The sequence below is a fragment of the Tachypleus tridentatus genome, chromosome 7 (assembly GCF_004210375.1).
Source record: "Tachypleus tridentatus isolate NWPU-2018 chromosome 7, ASM421037v1, whole genome shotgun sequence".
Lineage (NCBI taxonomy): Eukaryota > Metazoa > Arthropoda > Merostomata > Xiphosura > Limulidae > Tachypleus > Tachypleus tridentatus.
Window position 1 is genome coordinate 26,007,018 of NC_134831.1, and position 24,053 is coordinate 26,031,070.

The 24,053-nt window shown below is 31.4% G+C and overlaps 1 long non-coding RNA gene across 1 annotated transcript; it reads right to left on the reverse strand.

Annotated features, from left to right (window-relative positions):
* Positions 1-3,273: 3,273 nt before the first annotated feature.
* On the reverse strand, positions 3,274-15,799 carry LOC143255337 (uncharacterized). The gene is made up of 3 exons (XR_013030561.1): positions 15,688-15,799; positions 10,080-10,255; positions 3,274-3,817 (listed from the first exon to the last, which is right to left on the reverse strand). It is a non-coding gene; the product is annotated as an uncharacterized LOC143255337 (long non-coding RNA).
* Positions 15,800-24,053: the final 8,254 nt, after the last annotated feature.

Sequence of the window (24,053 nt, forward strand, 5' to 3'; positions counted from 1 at the left end):
CAGAAAGCATGTGTATATGAACTGATATATGTAGTTCAGGAAATTATATTCCTTTTTAAAAGAGAAATATATTTAAAATGCTTGCAACAGAGAATTTTCGCCATTTAACAGTGAAACAAGGTTCTGTTTCTGTATCATGTTTTAGATATCAACAAGCATTAATCATGCAATTTTGATAGGACTGGTCTAAATAGTGACGAAATACATATTAATGTTGTAGATGTATCCATCCCTTATGCACAAATGAAAATAAAATATATATAAATAATGAAACCATGTAATTTCAAAACCATTATAAAGGCTAAAGATATCATTATGACCCAAAAAGGTATATAAATAAAAATGTACTTTCAAAGCACATCGTGTTTTATTCCTGTTTCTATTTCTAACTGTATGAAAGAAACTGTAACGGATCATTTAACTAACGCTAAGACAATACGTAAAAAAAAAATATTTCCGTATAGTTGCTATAAATGCTAAAATGGTTGATGTTAAAGGAAAGTTCAAAGAGCCAAAAATAGTTTGGTTTCGTTTGTTTTGAATTTTGCGTAAAGCTACACGAGGGCTATCTGCGCTAGCCGTCCCTAATTTAGCAGTGTAAGACTAGAGGGTCTGGCATGGCCAGGTAGTTAAGGCACTTGACTCGTAGTTTAAGGGTCGCAAGTTGGAATCTCCGTCACACCAAACATGCTAATCCTTTCAGTCGTGGGGGCTTTATAATGTGACGGTCAATCCCACTATTCATTGGTAAAAGAGTAGCTCAAGAGTGGGCGGTGAGTGGTGATGAGTAGCTGCCTTTCATCTCGTTTTACACTGCTTAAGTACGGACGGCTAGTGCCCTTCTGTAGCTTTGCGTGAAATTCAAAAACATACATACTTCTTATAAATATGTAAAATATTTTGAAAATTATATCAGGTACTATTAAATCATTTTTTTTCAATATATGTTAAAGTAATATTGTCTATCAGATCTCCTGTACTTATTGATCACAATATGTACCTGAAAAAAATTAGAGATAAATACTGCACTTATATTTCAACTCATTTAATGACCTGAACTCAAGCAGTTAAAACGTTTCATATCGATTTATTTTACCTACCTGGTTAATCAGCTGAACAGTACGTGAGTTTCAGTTTTATTGTTGTTTTCTTAAAGTCTTACAACCAGTTTTATTTTAATTTAATTTTACTTGATTATTTCTTTTACTTTACTATATAATTAACATTTTATTTGTATATATGTCTCTTTCATGTTCTGTGTATAGGAAATGCTTGTGGTTTTTTGTGTCTCATCCACTTTAATCCTTTACCAGCTGAAGCCACGGTCCTTCTATTATCCACACTTTTTAAGTACATTTTTTGATAAAAAATGTTTAATAAAACTTACCACACTTATAATTAGATAGGTCAGTTATACTGCCGTCATTCCTCAAGATTCACCATCCCATACTATTTTCTGCCAGTTTCTTCATTTCCCCTCAGATGTTTATTCCAAGTCGCTCTTTTACAACATCTCCATCCGTTATAGTCACTTCCATGTCATTGTTCTTTTCTTTGTATATTCTGTGGTATATTTGTATTAAAGACTCATTTTCATTCATGTACAGTGGCTATTAGTTCTTGTTTCTAATTGATCTTGCTTTATAGTCTTACATTAAATACCTTTCTAATCCAATTTATTTTAGTATACTACTGAAGTACCGGTGCTCAAAAACATATATTCAATAAAAATCTTCTTTATTAAATGATCAACTTTCTTATCCGTGTGTTAACACTGAGAAAACATATTTTAATAGTGTCAGATAGTAATAGTAGTTTCCTTACATAACTTGAGTCTATTTTATTAAAAAGGTTTTGGGTCCTTTCTACGTCGTTATATTTGTGTTGTCCGTGATGACGAGAAACTCACTTGAAATAAAAATGTATCTCAAGAAGGATTTATATAAATTAACCCTCATTTTGTTCCTATCATTATACAACATCATAATTCAAAGAACAACTTAAATGATAAAACAACAACTAAAAAATTAGGACTGTAATTGTAGCGGAAAACATTTAGAAACCGTTTTTCTTACTACAGCAGAATGTCACTGCCCTATATTTTTATTATTTTGGTCTGATTTCTGCGATGCTGCCCGAATCTCGTCTAACTTGAACCCAAATTGGTTTATACATTTGAAACTAATAGTAAAAGGAGCTTTTATTACGTGTTTTGATCCCCAGCCTTTGACTTCTCAAAGCCGAAATCTAGGCAATTACATTACATCGTGAGAAATAGTAATTGGCTAAAAATCAATAAAACTGTTCTTGTATTTAAGTTACGAGGCGAATCTATTACTGTGTTGCTCAAACCTGTTATGTTTTTCCCACTAAGGAGATATGAGTATGGTATTATTCTCAGAAAAACATCGGATAATATTCAAATATTAATGCTTTCGTTTGAAGTATGCTGAAATGACCCAAAAGTCGAAAATTGAGATTTTTTATTTTTATACATATAAATGTAAATTAAACAGTTTTATTGAATAACCGATAACTGTAAAACTGTTTTGTGTCTAGAAAAGTTAATAGAAATTTAGTTTATAAACTTTGTCTAATTAAATAGTGCAATTCTGCCCTAGAGACGGATGTACATTTCGATGTAATATAGTTAAACCAACTACCTCAAGAATGAAGTAACAGGATGAATTCTTTGTTTGTTTTTGAATTTCACACAAAGCTACTCGAGGGCTATCTGTGTTAGCCGTCCCTAATTTAGCAGTGTAAGACTAGAGGGAAGGCAACTAGTCATCACCACCCACCGCCAACTTTTGGGTTACTCTTTTACTAACGAATAGTGGGATTGACCGTCACATTATAAAGCCCCCACGGCTGAAAGGGCGAGCATGTTTGGCGGGATGGGGATGCGAACCCGCGACCTTCAGATTACGAGTCGCACGCCTTAACACGCTTGGCCATGTCGGACCAACAGGATGAAACTTTAAAAAAAAAACATTGTGTAATTAGGAAAGATATTCTGGATCTTTATTTCTAAAGAAAGTGGCAGGAATGTTTGGGAAAAATTAAATGAAAAAAATGTATCCTAATATGCCTGAATGTTTCTTCATTGTACTGTCAGTTTGATGAATCTACAAAGTGAGGCGTTGAGTGTCTAATTAAATAAAAACAACAATTATAAAGCCAATTATTTATAGAGATTATTATGTGAGTTCAGTTTAATATTGTTTCAAGTGAAATAATTCCAAATTTCCTAATTAAATTAGTTATGTTTATTCAAAAAAGGAGTACGATATATATACGTACACAGAGGGCAGAGTATGATGTGACAATAACAGCTAATAAAACATTATCATAGAGTGGAATGAATCCCAAGTGCAATTTGACGTTGTATAGCTGCCGTAGGTAGTGTGACGCCACAGAAAAGTTATTGCCGTCAATTCTTCCTTAAAGAAGAATTATTCATACGCTCAGTGTGTCATAAAAGTGTGTCTAAATCAAGGATTAAGGGCTTCTAATAAAAATACATCTCTCATATTTAACGGCATTATAAAACAAAAGAATACGTATAAGCATTTTGAACTAGAACTTCTGAGAAAAGGACCTGCAACAACTTGTACTCCAGCATGGTGAGCAGAGTGACATCTTGTAGAAGGTAAAAATTCACGAAAGTAAAAATCAGTACCAAGAAACATGCATGTTTTCCAAAGAGTAGTAAATAAAAAACCAGAAGAATTTCATGCCAAAAAACTGACATTAATCACACATTTTCAAACTGCTTCCATGACGTATCAGTTCAATTGTTACATTCCTGCACCAGCTGGAAAAAAAATTGTAATCACGTTATTCTATAGAAATAAATATTAATCAACAAAAATTACGCTGCAGAGCTATTGATAAGATGCACAGTAAGCAGATAGTGTACGACTCAATGTGGCAACATAAGTTCTCACAACGTGACAAGGTTCTAATATTATTTTGATATAACGTACTCAACTTTTGGATAATCTATGAATATGTGCATAAATATTCAATGAATCACCTAGCATACAAACAATTTTAGTATAATAGTTTTACTCACATTTAAGTAATGGATCATGAAAATAAGTTTGCTTATATTTTGATTTTATCTGTCATTATTTCAGTCGTTCTCTTCTGTAATCAACGGATTAACTTAATATTTCGAAGTTTGTTTTGTAAGAGTTAATTTCCTTTAACTGAATTTCTGAGTTCCCTGTAGTAATACACCTTGTTCGTTTGTTAACTCTGATAGCTTTATGTGTCAGTAATGTGTATGCATGTACTGGTTTAAGTTTAGCTTCTATGAATATTTATTTTACTCTTTACAACTATGAGAAATTGTTAAATAATTTGGTTGCGGTAAATTATCGTAATATACAGTATTTTAGCCTTTAACCCAATTTCATCCGACTGATAGTTTCTCATAATGGTATTTTTACTGCAAAATTATTCTGTATTTAGGTTAAAAAGGATATATTGTTGTCTAAAGGTTTTGTTTTTCTTTCTCTTTTTGTTTGTTTCATTCCAACTCGTGGAGAGAAAGTGATATATGTCTATGATAATGAATCTAGTACAAAGAAATGACACCTTATAAGCACCTATTGCACATGCAACTGAACTAATAAATACACAAACAGAACCACAAAATACGTGGTAAACAGATATATATACCTTTACAACGTAAATACAGTGGTATTAATTTGGTGGTCAAGACACTTAAGGTGCTTTAGGCTTTCATAGCTTACTTTGCTGTTTTTAAAGAGGAACCATTTGAGATCTGTATTCTTTAGTATTTCCTGTATCATTATAGTTTTAGACCTCACTTCTAAATATGGGTACAGTCACTTTACATGCACATGTGTATTTTAATCATTGTCTGGCTACCAGGTATATATACAATTATGACAAAAAGTGTTCGTACCCCTGCGTCCCGAATAGTTTTTTGTTCATAACTTAAAAAGTATCACGATTAGGCTAGTAGACGTATGCTGTATTATAAATTGCTACTAATATAATATAATATAATATAATTTATAATATCTATTATAAATTGTTAGTATAAATATTATACTAACACACATCTACATACATTTTATGTAAATTAGACAACAAATAAACTGTTTATAAACAAATAACCAAAAATAGGAGGAGCAGAAAGTGTTCGTACATTTCAGAACGTGTGAAAAAAAAACTGATATTCCCATAAAATTTTGTTTAGTTTGGCGAATAAACTACATTATACCATTCCAGAACTAGACACTGGGTTTATAATTATTGGAATTTATCCAGCAAAAAAATTATTTCCAGCAATTGAGCGCCGTCTCCTTTCATTATCTGCTTGGTCATCATGGCGAACAGGAAACAACTGTCCAGTAATTTTAAAAAACCGAATTATTGTAAAATGCAAATCTCGTGTATCTCTTTCCGGTATTGCTACACAACTTAATGTGCCAAAATCTACTGTTCAAAGCATAATTGCCAAGTTTAAGCTTACAGGATTAACTGCTAACCTCCCTTATTCCAGACGCCCCACCAAAATTCCAGAGAGAACCAAGAGGAAGGTTCTCAGAGAAATTAGTAGGAACCCTCGTTTAACACGTAACGACATACAGAAACTGGTAATGGAAACTGGGGTTGAAGTAAGCACCTCTACAGTTACGAACATGTTATGTTTTTCTGAGTTCAAAGCATGCCGTCCTCGTAGAACTCCATATTTAAAGCCTGTTCGTTTAGAAGCACGATTGAGGTATGCAAGAAAGTATGTAGATAAACTTTTCACCTATTGGAAGAGTATTCTTTGGTCAGACGAGACTAAAATCGAGCTTTTCGGCCACAATGATGTTTGCTATATTTCCCATAAGAAGAAGGGACGAAATCTTCCAATGAACACCGTCCCTACAGTTAAACACGGAGGTGACTCGATCATGTTATTGGGTTCCTTCAGCTTCTGGTGTAGGTAGCCTTCACCGCGTCAACGAAATCATGAAAAAAGAAGAGTACGTTGATATATTACGCATTTATATCAAGAATGAAGCTCGGAACTTATGGCTTTGGCGTCGTTTGATCTTCCAGCACAACAATGACCCTAAGCATACATCGAAATATGTGCAATCCTGGTTGCAGAGGAACTATATAAGCGTTCTGGAGTGGCCATCGCAGTCACCGATTGAAAACGTTTGGCATGAGTTGAAGACCAGGGTTCATCAGCGTCATCCGAAAAACTTGCAATGGTTGGAGGTCTTCTGTAAAAAAGAATGGAAGGAACTACCAGTCGAGTACTGTGAAACGATCATGGAGGGTTATAAGGAGAGATTGCGCCCAGTAATTTACCTGAAAGGCTACACAACTGACCATTAAAGTAGACGCACGAACACTTTCTACCCCTCCTATGTTGAGTTATTTGTTTATAAACAGATTATTTGTCGTTTAAGTTACATAAAAATTTATGTAGATGTGTGTTAGTATTATATTTATAATATACTATACGTCTACTAGCCTAATCGTGATACTTTTTAAGTTATGAGCAAAAACTATTCGGGACGCAGGGGTACGAACACTTTCTGTCGTAACAGTATAATTGTAAACGTGGTAAAACAAAGAACAATATCTTACATCAATAATAACCTACCAAGTTTATCTGTTCACAGTTGGAGCTTGTCTTCCAACACAAAGTAAATATAATTAAGTATAATCATGCATGTTTTTTATGAACAAATTCAGACTTATATTCAAGTAGTCTATGCAATATTTATGTCTTAATAATAAACTACTGGAAACTAAATTATACATTAGTAAAATCATTCATGTTCTTATGAACAAATTATACTTTAAGTTGCTGATTTCAAGTGAAACCGATAATCAGAGTTTTATCTTCAATACTACATAAATATTCAACAAAACTATATTGTTTCTCCATCACCAATATAAACAATGACCCCACTGTGTTTCTCATTTAGCGTAATAAAGATTATATAAAGTATTATTATTCTAGAAATATCACATGTTTACGATAGAAACCCACACTTTTCAAACCATTAGTGAAACAGAATACACTACGTTCCTCTGTCAATAAGCTATAATCTAATCACTATAGACCTTTTCATTACATACTCATCCTAGTATTCCATACCAATATACTTATTTGACTGGCAAAGTATGCTCTTGCATACATCACATTTATGTACATAATATACACAGATTGGTTAATATGTAATGTAAGACATGAATTTACTGCCATACACACACACACACACACACACACACACACATATATATATATATATATATTTCAAGGTAACATATTAACCACTACATGTTCATTGTGCATAATGTCACTGTTCATTCACAAATCAAATACCATAGAAACCAGTGCTTATAATAATTACTTTTTTCATGCATGTAAAACTATCCATACAGCACAACGTAAAAGGTTACACTACTCCAACTAGAATGATATGGAACTAAAAGCAATCATGCACTGAAATAATCGTACATGGTTATTATTGCATGATTAACTGCAAAATAGATAAATATATACTACACTTAGCTGAAAAAGAGCTAAGACAAACCATACAAACGTACCCTGACTTATGGAGTTCATGTTAATTTCTTATGCAGCAATAGGATAATATTATAGCACTTTAGGAAGACCTGTACGGACCTGTCAAAAGCTAAAGTGCAATTTCATACAATGACTCAATGCAACACAAAGTTAAGATACCTTACTTACAAGTTTTACTCTCGAAACTTCTAGCAGTAAATATTCAAAATTTACAACAAAGTATAATCTGAGTGCTTAGAAAGAAAATATATAAAAATCTTTTCATAATATTGATTTTACAAACTTAAGATAAAGTGTAGCTGTAAATCTAGCTTGTAGAGACGTCGCTGACTATTTAAAATATTTGGAGTTCGGGTCTATAGGTGCTGGAATTTTCAGCGTTCCAGTATAATATCGATCATGGGTTTCTATTTTGTTTCTTCAAAACACTAAATATAATCGAGGAAAAGGTTCCGTGTGCCAGCCCCTCGCGACTTCTCTATTTGCTAGAATTTCTCTATCTGCTCCCATAGAATTCATCTATATAGATCAAGTGAATTAACAATGTTACTAATAATAGTAAATAGACTCAGAAAGTAAAGTTTGCATGACGATGAGACTATTAGTCTGCTAAATGACTATTAACTGTAACTATTCTATAATACAACAGCTGGTACACAACATCTTGTGTCTAGACATGTCACCATGAAACCATTAATAGCTTGAAAAACAAGAAATATTACCTCCTTTCACTCATTGTGTTGCAAATTAACTGATCATAATTTTACTTCTTTTCTACAATGCATATTGGTATATAAAAAAAAAATTATGCTAGTAATGAACAGAAAACAGCATCTCATCCAAACAGATATTCAAGAAGCTATATTCTGAAAATTATTAGGAGTTAAAATGTGTTGTCTGTTAACAGAGATGTACTTTGCGTTTTTACTAATATTTCCGTCTCTATCTTCTCTTTGATAGTCAGGTATGTAATACCTCGACCGGATCAGAAAACGTTCTTACAATCAAAGTTGACCTACTTTTTACCTCTGACTTCTAGACCAGTTATATACCATGAAACACATAATTGATGTAGAGATAAAACTTGTAAACGTGCTTATGTGCTGCTGCCACGTGTCACGGCCAACTGAAATTATTACATTCAAACTGTTTTGTCATGCAATCTTTTTCATGCATGAACTGATTACCCATTTGCTGAAACACAGATATATATATATATCAAACATTGCATTTTTTTAAACATATTATGGTTGAAGCATTATTACAGGCTTATCCTAATCAGAAATTCCCATTCATCCTGGATCTTGATGTCTGTGATAGTAGCATTAAAGCAGTTTTATCATGTGTACAAAACTCAGTTTCTCCGCCATACGAGTTATATGCATAATTACATGTTCATCAAAGTATACATAAGTACAGAAAAAATATTTCCTTTAAAGCCATTTTCTTTTCTCTCTAGTAATGTATATTTGTACTCTTATATAAATCTTGCTCTGTAGATAAACAAAGATAAGTTTGTGGATTACACAGTTGCATGATATTTGGTAAAATTAGACACACGAAATAGATTTATATGTTATGGCTTTTGTATTAACATATCAAAAAACAAGAATTTTAATGCGTAAAAATATTTTTGAATATCTCAGTAAAAGAACTTTACTTTTTAAAGCTGAAAATAGCTAGTTTTTGTTTTTATTAGTACGATAGGATGGCAAAAATCTACTGGTTCGGTAATATATTTGAGAATGTTCACAAGCTAATATATACATCATTTTTGGTTGTCTAAAGTTATAGTTTAATCTTCACAACTATTCTATACATGTACATTATTACCTAATAAATTTATCTCAGTCAATCTCCAATTTATTATTTTACGTATGACATCTGTTACGATTTGAAATAAACGGAAATTTGAATTTGAATATATAATTCAATTGAATGTCGATATTTACTAAATTTATGATACACACAATTTTCTCTATTATAAAATATAAACAACAATACAATATAAAATAAAGGTTATTACAAATAATAATTTATGTATGAAAGTTTTACAAACTTACAAACAATACTGAGTATTCTATATTGCATAGAACTGAATATTTTAACGACGGTTCACGATGAACGAATTAATTCTATGTTTATTTCGGTACAATTCGTTTAACGGGTAAACTATTTCTTTCTGCTCGCACGTTTTTTTTTACAGACGAAGATACATAATACTCTCGTAGAAATATGAACGTCTGGAGTTAGTTCATTCAAGTAAAGAGGTTTGTAATGTTCGAAATCTATAATCGTTTCTGGTCAAATATCTGTAGTTTTTATAACAATATGCGTTTATCACAAATATAGCTTCCGAGGTTTATAATACATTGAATGTAGCAAACCAACAATATTGAAAACTACTCCACGCGTTATGTTTGTTACTTTTTATAAGTTTTATAGGATGTTTTCTAGAAATTTAAGCTAAGACAATAATACTGATATTTTACATACATACATTGTACATTGCTGATGTGTACGCTTGACAATATTCTACAAATACAGAAAAGGGGCGGGATGTTTCTAGTACACATATCCCCCACTGGGATAGTTGTAAGTCTTCGGATTTACAACGCTAAAATCCGGGGTTCGATTCCCCTCGGTGGACACAGCAGATAGCCCGATGTGGCTTTGCTATAAGAATACACATACACATTCTCAATATACAAGTAACAATATGATTTGCATACATTTCTCAACATACTAAACTGAAATAAGCATAAATATTAAAATAAATGCATAATATTAAATCCTATACATCTTCTTCCTCAGAGAATTAAAAATTAGCGTAAGACAATTTTCAATTAAGATATTATAAATATATATGTATATATACATTGATAACTAAGAATGTATAAAATATAATACATTCTCAAAGAATTATAAAACTTCAAACATCATGACAGTATATAATACAGTCATTGTAAGTAACCTAACGATCATAAAATTAGATAGCACATGAAGCTCCCCCGTTAGTAAAGCGGTTGACTACGGATTTACAACGCTAAAATCAGAGGTTCGATTCCACTCGGTGGGCTCAGCAGAGAAACTGATGTGGCTTTGCTATAAGAAAACACACACACATAGCACATGAAAGTGCTTAAACACAAATGTTATCTTTTTGAGTTATCACAGTCAACAATAACGCGACTGAAGTGTTCTTCGAAAGCTGAGCTAGGTTTCAAAAGAGCCACAGGAATTTTCTGGTTAAGTTATCAAAGTAATTGATGTATGACAAGTTTTACAAAATTGAGAAACATCCTACCTAAATTTTGGCTAAAAGAAATGTCTCATAATTTTGTCACATGTCATGTTGACACCAAAATGACCCTCCTTGGGGAGTTCGTGTACAGTTTTCAATATTTCAGAGCAATATTCTTTTGGAACGATTTGATATACCTCAGCTCATTTGGTGGTCTCCATTTTCTCATGAGCACAACATTTTCGAAAAAGTAACCATTTAGAACTTTATCTAGTTTATATAATTGGAGTAAATATTTAAATAGTTAATAGATCCGTGAATCATTTTCTTATTCAGCGATCAATTTACCTTTAGCAAATGGAACTTTACCAGTTTAACTAGATCGCTTATGTCACTCACCATGGAGTTGTCAGGAAGATAATTATTCACAAGATCCTTATCGTATCCCAAAATACCTAATACTAAGCTATAATGTCGTTCTATGATAATGTGTCTACCATTTGTTTTGGGCTAAACTGCTCGCCTAAGCTCGAGTCACATCATAAGAGGGAAGTACTTCTGCATTCTTCTCAACAACATCATCCTTAAATGAAACAATGACCAACTTGCTAACCGTTTTGGATTCAGCAATAACATTTTCCCACCTAAATATTTTCTGAAAGATAAAGATTCGTCATTGGCAGAATAGGTCTTACTCCAACCACACCTGATCTCAAAACTAGGACTGATGCTAAATAAATCTTATGAAGAGGAACATTAATAAAACCACTCTCAATACCATGACTAATAACACATTTGCCAGTAGCATAAATCGAATATAAAGGTAGTATATTCTTTAACAATAATGAGTGAGTCGCCCCAGTATCATGTAAAATAAGTATGGGTATGGAATTAGCAGTGTTATTTGTTAAAGACATGGAATCAACAGATACGAAAGGTCTAAATTACTCTCTAACTACATCAGCCTTCTTTTCAGTAGCTAAATCAACAATATCGAGTGATTTAGTAAAACTACCTCCATATGTGGTCCTGTTATATCCGAGTTTTTTATGATCTTTTGAAATTTTATCATGGCTGTCTGTAGATTTTGAACTAGAAGAACTGGATTGTTTAGAAAGATCTTCATCTTTAGTGGATTGAACAGTAACAGGTTTTTGCTTAGAAGGCAGGATTTTTTTTATGAAAAGTGGTTTTATATGTTGATTTTTTATTGGTGATAATGGTATATTTAATTATTTTCTTGGAGATTTACATATGTTTTTGTAACATATACGTGTGTGTGTGTATGTGTGTGTTTATATGGCATTTTTAATAGCATGTAATACAGCTCTTATCACTTGAATCCATAAGAACCCAAAAGTTAACTAGTTAGCAATAAGCTATTTTAACAAATAAAAACAAGTACGCTCATATAAAAGGCCTTGACTTTAAGGTGTTGTTACTGGAGTCAGAAATTTTGTAATCTTAAATGCCTTTTGTAATAGATTATCATAAATATAAGAAGCTACGAGAGCAGCTTCATCACAAAGCTTGTTTCTGGGCTACATTTTCTTTGCGGATGACAAAGTTCTTCGGGATCTCTTTGGATATGATGTCAAAGAGTGGTGAGAATTTCTTCCAGTTCTCATGAGCACATTTAAGGCTTCCCTCTGTAAAATGTTCTATGGTTGTACACGTATTTGTATTTAATCATGTCACTAAAACATTCTTTAGCATAAATTCGCCATGAATCAAATAAATTAGGATTTGTGTCTTCTGCAACACACCAATTTAGTAACACATTTCATTTCAATTGTTCTTATAAAATATGATTAACTCTCTATAAAACAAATTTTAACATCATTTCTGAAAACGCACATTTTAAAAACTGTGCTTCCTTTATCAGAATGCGAAAGTTAGATTTTAACAAAATACCAACAGAAGCTCAGTGTGATTTAAAGTTGTTTGTTATTTGTTTGTTTTTAACGAGCAAGATCCGGTTCTTTTTCAATGTTGTTAGTAATTCAGACACAGATATTTTAAAATGATAGGCATGGATAACAGACTTAAGTCTTAATTACGCAGAAGAAAGTTTGCTCTGAGTTTCACTGCGATCACAGTATTCGTTGTGACTTATTGTAAGTCTAATGTTGTCTTTGTCACATTGAAGACAAGTGTATATATAGGTGAACAAGACAGGAAAATGTAAGGCAAATAATTCAATCATGCACATTAAGTAAATATTTCCGATTTAATAGTGGCTTTAAAATAGAACTTAATTATACCTGAAGTACACAAAACTAAAACCAAGTTTTAATTTTAAACTCTTGGCTGAAAACCCCACTTAAATATCTGTAATAGTAGACATTGTAGACCACAATTTTCAGACAAATGACATTTATTGATAACTTGTTTGGTTACTACAACTGAAAAAAAAAATCAAATTATTTACTGTTTTACATCATCATATAAGTAAATTAAACAAATCCAAGGATATTTATATGCAAAAACGGCTCGTTTGGGTTGAGAAAATATTTTACATAGAAGAGCGAACAACGTTTCGACCTTCTTCGGTCATCGTCAGGTTCACAAAGAAAGAGGTAACTGACCGGAAGCTGACCACATGTTTAAAAGGGGTTGTGTAACTGTGTGTCGAAATGTAGAGGGCGGTATTAGATGTTTGAATATATAATTTTATTTATTTTATTATATTAATATAGGTATAAAGACGTTCCTTTATATTGGTTTATTTTGGGTTTAAGTTGTTGTATAAGTAAGGCTTCTTTAATTTTGCGTTTGTTTATGTTTGTTTCTTTATTTAGTATTTGAGTGTTTTCTATGGTTATGTTGTGTTTATTTGACTTGCAGTGTTCGAAAACGTATGAAGGTGACTTTTTATGTTCTTTAAATCTGGTTTCCATTTTTCTACTTGTTTCTCCAATATAGAAGTCGTGGCAGTTATCACATTGTATTTTGTAAATAATGTTGGTGTGGTGTTTGTCAGTGTAGTTTTTACATAGTATAGACCTCAGTTTTGTGCCTGGTTTTTTGAATAAATTTGGTATTAACTGGAATGTCATATTTTGTAACTAATTTTTGCCAAATGTTGGTTATTTGTTTGCTGATGTCAGGAATATATGGTATACAGCAGTATATGGTTTCGTGATTTTTTGATTCGTGAGCAACCCAAACGAGCCGTTTTTGCATATAAATTTCTCAACAAGTGGGTTTCTCGACATCACTGATTATTAATAAAATAGTTCTTCTTCATCTTTTTACCAATAGTGTCTTAAGAAAAAATACACCAAAACTTCTGAGAAATATAAAATTATATAAGTGTAAAGTATTTTCAATAATAGATACCGTGCTTTCCTACATCGTAACTATTAAATGAAATAAAAGAAAGCGAAAATATGTAATATTAAATTGCATATTTACTGACACAAGCAAATAATGTTTTTAATACTGCGAATTTAAACCCTGCAAAGTAAACTAAAATATTTTACTAATAAAACATGTAGCCCAACGAATATCCTCAGATGGACTGGGGCTAAACATCGTTTCATAAGCTTGTGTCACTTAGCCGGATCTCTTAATTTTTAAAAACTACTTCTAAACTTCTCTATTAAATACTAGCAAACACTCTGTTTTATATCTAAAAACAGGGAACTTTTGCAAAGGTTAGAAAATAGGAAATGTATAATGATTCGAAACCTAAAAAATAAGCTGCCAACGAATTATAAAACAAATATTTTAGTCAATTGTTTAGTTAAAAGAACTATTAAATAAGACTATATGCTTAACTGAGATTAAAATGATTAATCCCAGTCACTGGTATTCAACATAAAATGATTAAATAACTGATAAGATTATCTGATTGCTTAACTCAATGTAAAATGCCTTAATAAAAAAGAAGCTACTAGAAGACTGAGCATATAAATGTTAAACTTGGTTACAATAAAAACGCATAACTTTTATAATAAAATCAGTGCACAATAGCTATACTTATTCCCCTTTTTATAAGTGATATTTCGTGTACATATAGAATAGTTCAAATGCACAAATAATAGGAATAATATTCAGAAAATATTGTTTATTAATTCACTTGTTTCAAGTGCAGATGACCCTCTTGTAGCTTTGCACGAAATTGAAAACAAACCAAACCACTTCTTGATAAAGAGAAACCCACTTGAGATAACAATGTATCCCAAAACGGCTGGTATGGGTATTATTACTTTATTGATAAGAAGAGGACAATGTTTTGACCTTCCTAGGTCATCTTCAGGTTATGTTGTTTTCTCCTTATCAATAAAAGTGTTATTACCAAAACCAGACATTCTGATATACAAACCGAACCATTTGTTCCAACATTCTTTTTAATTATTCAAAATTCACAACCAACTCTAGTTGACAAAGTTAACACACCTGAACAATTATTCGCTCTAGTTGTATAACTTTAGCTGAAAATTAACAATTAGGCAACAAAAGAAAAAGGTTCCAGAGTAAAAATGTCATACCATATCCCATAAAAATCGCACGAACATTTTATAGAAAACTGTTAAGTTACATTTAGTTTCAACTTACGTTTGTAAAATTAAAACGATTATAAAAGAATGTGTTTGTTTTCTTATCACAAAACCACATCGAGCTATCTGCTAAGCCCTGAGAAGAATCAAACCTCTGATTTTAGCGTTTAAATCCGTAGACACACCGCTGTACTAACGGGGGGCGATTATAAAAGAACATAGAACCATCATATTCAAATGACTAAATGATCATTTGCTATGTAATAATTTACAATTCAAAAAACAACTATTGCAAAGGAGCTGACTTAACATTAATATATCAATTATTCTTTCAAATCCTTTCGGATAACAGTTCATACCTAAGAAACACGAAACTTCTTATCAAATCAGGCACTGCCTTGTTGTTTTAAAAGTTTGGATCTTGTCTTTATGTCTTGTTGGGTTTTTTTCAATAAGGCCACTAGAAATATGTCTCAATAAAAAAATAAAAATTCCTTTACCTATTGTGTTTCTGGTTGGTGAAGGATAATATTTATAATATTTTTTAACATAACTTGGATATGCACAACGATGTTATAGCTAAAAAACACATCCTGGTAAAATATTAGTATCGATAATCAATAATAAGTGCCTAACCAGGACTTTGTTACTAAATATCTCGATTTTAAAATAATATTCAAAGAAGAATAAATACCAAATAATTAGGAAGAAAAGACTAGAAGAAAACTAATCCATAGAATTACACAGAGATGTTAAACGTTTATCAAGATTATATGTAATAATATAATTCTTTTAATATTAAATATACTTTATATTTCTATACTTTAACTATTCTCAAATAACTCACTGAACTTCGGATCTTAGGCGTTTTCTTACCTATTCATACCACGAGATTACATATTACATGAATAACAACATGTTATAATTTGTTTTACATAGTTATATTTTAACTTTCTTTCTACACAACAATGCTTACAGAGCTTTGTATTGAATTTTTAGTATAAAGATAAATCATTTAATATTTAATATACACTACGAAGAAAGAGAGTTAGTATTTTTTTAAACTTGATAGAAATTAGATAATCTACATTATAGAAGATAACAAATACACAAAACATAAACAAAACAATAACTAAAAACCGTTACTTCGTACTTCTTTGTCTTACCAACCAATAATTTAACTTCAGTCAAACTTTCAACATAACTATCCCCAAAAGTACAGACTCTAGATCCAAGAAAATTCAAATAACTAATCACAGCTGTGAAAGTAATTGATTGCTAAGCCAATTTAGATTATTTATTGATTGATTTTCATAATTTTCGCACAAAGCTACATAAATGATATCTACCATAGGCACCTGCAATTTTAAACTGACAAACTGGAAAAATGACGATTAACAAACAACACCCTCAACCTACACTTAAGATACTCTTGTATGACCGGCTAGAGGAATGTGACTGTTATTATTATTGAGTATACTTGACCTTAAACTGAAGAATATCTTTCTTTTTTGTGGCAATCGTAAGAAAGTTTTTTTAATTCAAAGATCCGGCATACTATACACTAAGCCACTTAGAATAAACAAATATTGTTTAATTATTAGTTTCTCTTTAGTTCGTTCATATTCCACACTATTTAGCATCCTAAATGCCAGAAGCTAAAAGAAATGTTGCATTCTTAATATCTGACGGTTTACCTTCCATGAAAATTCAACATTCTATTTCAAATGTTATGGTGTAACTTAATTATGAATGGCAAATGATCTCTGAAAAAAGTCGCGTTATAATGAATTAATTTGTTTGTATCTACTCGAATTTTTTTTTTATGTTTATAAATTGAATGATTAGCATATCATTTTAGTTGTTATAGTTTGTTTCCGGAATAATTGTTCTTCTTTGAAAGGTGTCTCAACATCTTTATTAATTGTGTAATGTATAAATAACTTTTCTTGTTATTCTTGTAGTTTGTCTTATAGTTAAAATGTATTACTTTATCGCTTACTTCTATATCTATAATTACCCATTTCTCATTTATTTAAATTTTGTAACCTTTGTTGTTGTTTTTTTCCTAAACTAAAGTTACATAAAACTCACAGGTTATTACTTCTATGTCTCTAAGAAAATTACATTCACAATTATTTCCTAATTCTCTATAAGTTTTGCAAGGATTACGTTACCTTTCTCAAAGTTTTGTAATTTTATAGTAAGTGTTTGAGTGGCTTTACTCAATGTTTTTAATCAAAATAAACAAAGGTAAAATAAAATTACTGATAACAAACATCTGTACAAATGTTGAGGAATTTGTTTTCATAGAATACCTATAAAATTACTTATAAAAAATTAATTTATACTTATGTATTTTTAAGAATATTCTTTTTATTACATTTTAAAATACAAGAATACAGCTTAATTTTTATACGTATTTTTTCTTGTTTAAATTAATAAAAGCACGTCAAAATATCGGTAAGTATAAATAATTTCCATTTCAAAGGTCGCAGAGAAAGAAAGTCGTTATAAGGTCGACCGTTAATCCTTTACTGTGGGTAATGAATGTTAGGGTGCTAATGACTAACTGGTTGCTCTCTGAGGTCAATAGCTCAAAATTATTGACTACTGCAGATAAAATTAGTAGGTTTTATATAAACACAAGGTACAAATACCCATCTCGGAGATAAAACAAATTTCATAGTACACACGTGACTTCTTCTCACATCTTGACTTCTATAATTACAGAATGTTAGTTACAAAATTTTTTAAAATCTTCCTTCACTAAGTAAAACTTATCAAACCAAATTTATAACCTTCTTAAAATAATACATAAGGTCACCTAATCGTTGTTTACTCTGGGAAACGAACCTCTATGATTCATACCATGTAAGTAAAGTTGCCTCTGACCTATCAGGGATATAATATGAAACTAATTATGTGTGAAGAGTTAACTAGAAAAGAAATATTATAGGAAAATTCATGCAGATTTTTCATAGAAACTTTTCTAAAACAAAAATATGTTATTGTACGTTTAAATGTATATGTTGCAAAAATAAACTAATATATATTTTTAAAAGAGAGTATTGTTTGTTTGTGTTTTCTTATAGCAAAGCCACATTAGGCTATCTGCTGAGTCCACCGAGGGCAATCGAATCCCTGATTTTAGCGTTGTAAATCCGTAGACTTACAAAGTAAAGCTAAACTTCAACAATTTCAACGAAATGACGCACGTCAGGCATAATTAGCGAGTCTCTTCTAACATTCACTAAAGAATAAACGATTTAACTACTAACACACGAACATGAACACAAATTGCACTGTTTCGATAATGCATCTCTAGCTGGATAAGCTACGTGATGTTTGGTACAATGTTTCGTTACCATGGCTACTGGTGCCAACAAATAATATAGCTTCTAATTTATTAGGTGCAGATTCTTAAGATTACAAAAGTCTGAACTGTTTATTTCCGTACTTCATCAACTACGTCTAATTGATTCGTTTCAGAGGTCTAGCAAAACTATTTTAAAACTGCTAGCTTGTTTCGTAAAAGTGACGTAAATCTGATTGGCATATGTTCTTTTGCACGTTGCATAATGCTTTGCGAGACAGTTGTCGTGCATCAATGTTTGTTTATCGTTACTCACAAAGATACTCAATGAGCTATCTATGTTCTGTTCACAGCTGATATCCAAACCCGATTCTTAACGCCATAAACCGTCATACTTACAGCTGAGCCACTATAAAGAACGAATGTTTATATCTAAAATATTTTTTTCTTTATATACTTCCTTGTGTTACTCGGTCTCTGAACTATTGCTACATTCATAATACCTCAGCTTAAACAGCTACTGGTGCATAACAGTTTGATTGTTGCTATAAGATACGGTAAGGTCGTGACTTTCCTGCTTGATCTTTATTATCATCATATAAATACAAAACAAACTCAAAGTAACATTAATAATTATGTTTTTCTTTATGCTTCACTAAGTACAATGAGAAGTTTTATCATCCATGATAAACATAGACCTAAGCACGTCTCTCCACTAAATCTAGTAGACTTGTTATGTAACCTACGGCGACCAACTACTGTGTAAACCGGTAGCTAGATATAATGTAAATTAAATTGTAAAATAGTATTTTGTAAAAAATAAAGTAAGTACAGTATATTTTATCGGTATCTCTGGAAGTTGTTGTGAGGTTAAGACTATACACTGGTAATAAAATATTTACTTGAAAAATATAAATAGCTTTATGTCGTGTGTGCAACAAACTAAAGACAATTAATGTTATAAAAGTAGCTTTTCTTAGCTATGACTATAGGATGTAGTAGAGAAATGTTAAGAAATCATCAAACATAATCAAGCAGCTAAACAACAGCCAAGGTTGGACGTGAAGGTCTAATGTGTTCCCGGGAACCACACAGAATCACACTATAATTTAAGCTTTTAACTCCTTACGTAGCGTTGCTTATAAAATCTTTAATGGAAAGCGAGATTAATTTGTGTAGCGTATTTGAGTATCTTTTAAGCAAATATTAGATTTTCAGAAATGTTCGTTGAAAGTTATTTGGCTGTAGAAATAAAAAAGAAAAATGAAACATTAGCTGTTGATTTTCAAATTATTTGTTTCTGAAAGATCCACATAAAACAATTTCCAGTGAACGTTGTTAACAGCTGTTATATTTTTATTCGTTCGTTTTTGTTTATGCAAAAGAAAACTGCTTTATTTTTGTTTATATTATGATTTTTAGATTCTTATATTTTGATACTTCCTTCATACTGAACTGAAATAAAAAAAAGGGTTTGTTTTTTTTTAATTTCGCACAAAGCTACTCGAGGGCTATCTGTGCTAGCCGTCCCTAATTTAGCAGTGTAAGACTAGAGGGAAGGCAGCTAGTCATCACCACCCACCGCCAACTCTTGGGCTACTCTTTTACCAACGAATAGTGGGATTGACCGTCACATTATAACGCCCCCACGGCTGAAAGGGCGAGCATGTTTGGCGCGACGGGGATGCGAACCCGCGACCCTCAGATTGCGAGGTCGCACGCCTTAACACGCTTGGCCATGCCGGGCCATAAAAAAAAAAAGAGAAAAACTTCAAAGAACATGCAGACAGAGATGAAGCTAAATCTTGCTTCCATGATGAATTAACCTTTCAATAACTTGTTATTTAAATTTATTGTAGACGATAAAGAAACAGCACAATAGTATTGCATGTTATTTTTAATTTACTTCACTTATTTGTCAAAAAATTAATTATATATTAAATTAAAACTGTTTTAGATAAAGTTCAAAATACTAGTGCCTCTAGGGAACTAGAACTTTTTAAAATCCGGCAACGATTCAGCTTGTTTTGAACTTTGCGCAAAGCTACGCGAGGATTATTTGCACTAGCTGTCCCTAATTTAGTAGTGTAAGACTAGATGGAAGGCAGATAGTCATCACCACCCACTGTCAACTCTTTCGATTTACCGTCACATTATAACACCTCCCACCATTTCAGCCGTAAAGGTGTTATACATCCTAATATCAGGGTCCCAGGAGTCGAGCGCCCTAACCACCTGACCATGCCGAACCATAGCAAAGGTAATATGCAAGTAATATCATACCTAAATATATTAAGCTTTAAAAATTAAAATTTATTAAAAGAAACAAGAAAACAAAAGCAACACATAATTTCACATTGGATAGTGCTAAATGAATACTATTTTCTTTAAATTCCCGATATGACGAATTTACAATACCTTTCCGTTTACAACGTACTCGCGTGCTCGTTCTTTTAGGATTTGACAATTCAACAAATGTAAACCATATTTTAGAAAAGAAATATATTGTTTTCTACATCCAAATGAAAGCCTTTATATTTTTTCAACAGCATTTCACAAAATAATATTATATTTGATTAGATTTCTTACATTTTTAAATTGTAACAATCCTTTTTGATATGGTCAAAATAAGATCCAATGTCTCGAAGGATGCTAGATTAAAAAAACAAATTTACATAAATTTTATACTATTGAAATACAACAGCGTCAGTGAAACGAATAAAAAATTATGATTGGTGCATTGACAAAATAATTCAGTGAGAAACTTATTTATGTTGTTGTACAAAATAGTTTTTGTCTAAGGCACTTCATAAATATTAATGCCTTTTATTCATATTCACAATAATATGTTGGCAGCTGAGCTTGTATAAAAGAATAAATTTTTAAGTAAACTTTCTCATGGTTTCCTTCTCAGAACAGTTTATTTAGCCTCGTATTTTGAAACGTTTTACTATGAGCTCGAATTCCCTTCACACAATCCTCGTGACCTGAGGATCATGGATTCGAATCTTTGTCAGACCAAACATGGTCACCTAATTAGCGTCGAGGGGGTTATAATGTGACGTTAGTAAAAGAGTATCACCAGTGTTGACGGTCGGTGGTGGTGACTATCTGCCTTCCCTCTAGTCTTACACTGCTAAATTTGAAACGGTTAATGCAGATAACCCTTGTGTATCTTTGCCCAAAACAGAAAAAAACAAAACAAACAAACAAAGCTTCCCATGAGATAAAATATTAATCTGAAACGTTTCTTAATTGTTGTCCAGCTATGAATTAAAATGCCAACATTTACGGCTTGACAAAGGGCAGCTAAATCATCGCATTGTTTCTAGCTTTGAAATAAAACAACAACTGTTGCTGTTGCTTCATTCCAGTTCATTCTAACTAATTTTTCATTTCTAATTTTGCTGAAGCTTCAAAGATCATGGCATATTTTTGTACTCTCAGTCGCTCTGCGGTAAATTTAGATGCTTATAACTTCGAAGTTCGTGTTTCGATGCCTGTGGTGGGCTTAGCATAAATAGCATATAGTATTCTTTATGCTTAACACTAACAAAGTTGATATTGGTATTTTACTGGTCTATCTCTACAACTGATGCACTTGAAACATTTGTGATTTAGAGTAGATATGTAAAACTATTATTTTATCATGAAAGCGTAGTTAGTTGGACAAATTCTCTTATTTAACGTTGAATAGAGTTTGACAAATGATTTTCTTTAATCTCCAAATAATACTTATGAATTATGTATATAGAAAATGTGTGAATCTTATACAATTAAAGACAGCGAAGAAGTCCTTTAAGAACTGTTAACAATGTATTTGTAACTTTTATAGCAAAACTGGTCTTCCTTCTTTGTTTATACCTTCTCGTATGTTACTGGTATTGTGAGTAAACAGAAATTATCGTGTACAATAATAAATAACGATTTATAATCAAAGAGAAAGTTTTTATTTGTAGTAAAAAGAATATTCGAAATTGTCTGTTTTCTATATATGCTTTCGTGTTGCACTACTATAAATTAATTTCGTGGCAGTGTTAGTAATTCTTATCAGCTGCAATTCAACAACAATTCAAGACGTGATGTCCACCTACTGTATCTATGACAGTGGAATTTATTACATCACTTTGCTGGAAGTACACCAAAGGGAATATGGACTCCTATAAGATGATCGTGGAGAAGTCAACTAATCCACTCAGAGTGTGGAGAGAGAGTGCTCGATTTCTCTTGAGACGAGCTTTTATTGCACTTGTACTAATAAACAGCATTAGAAAGTAGCCTGTTCATTAAGTGTAGTAGGAAAGACTCGCATTTTAAAAGTTATTCCATGTAAAACTGCAATGACTAATGAAACTAGCATTACTGATTATAATCAAACTATCGAAACTAAGTAATATCACTCCTAGAACTTGTGAAATAGATAATGTAACAGAATAACTGAAATATTTTATAGTATATTCAAAAAATAAAAATTACCAATTCATATATTAAAAAAAATTCTCTCAGATATATTTTGTGTTGCCTAACACTTAATTTTGATTACTTAAAAATATGATTGGCATAACATCGCATTCAGAAGTACGGTATTATAAGGATCCAGTTATGTTAAGGATTGATGAATCATGTATCTTTTATTCAAGTGTGGATTTTGCAACTGCCATGGTTACGTAATTAACATACAGTTAAAATAATATTACTAGTACGTTCTCAAGGATATAGTTAATATCTATTCTGCTATTTACTCTATATTACAATAACGAAATTAAACTATGTTATAAAGTAAACAATACTGTACCTGTATTTCATGTTTTTAGTCAATAGCATTGTGACTAAACAAAATTAATTTTAGATATTATATGGCTCAGATATATATAATATTGTGCAATTTTGCTTTAAATAGTAACTAATGCTACTACATATTACTTCCAAATCATTTTTCCTTTTTTTTCAGTTTTAACATCATTGAAGTTCGAAATTATTTGGAATGTTGTCATAATTTACAGGTTTTCTTTACAACTAAAGTAATTCAAACAATAACATTGTTGATTGAAAACGGAGGTGAAAAATTATATTATTACGAAATAATCGTCAGTTGGTCAAAGTATCTTAGTTTACACTTAATAGAACCGAGTAGTTGACTTGCCATTGTTATCTAATTACTTTCCTTGTAAGTGTTATTAGGATACAATGGCAAGTCAACTACTCAGTTCTATTAAGTTCCTGCTATTTCAGTTCTGCCAACAATGGTTTCAATTTTTTGTAAGTTTTATAGCAAAATTAGTCTTTTTTGTAGGGTGTTATATTTATATGATTTATATTGCAAACAAATAGAAACTGCTTGAGTACCAGAGTAAATTGTCCAATAACAATTTATAAGTATAATGAATATGATTTTACGTAAAGAATGTA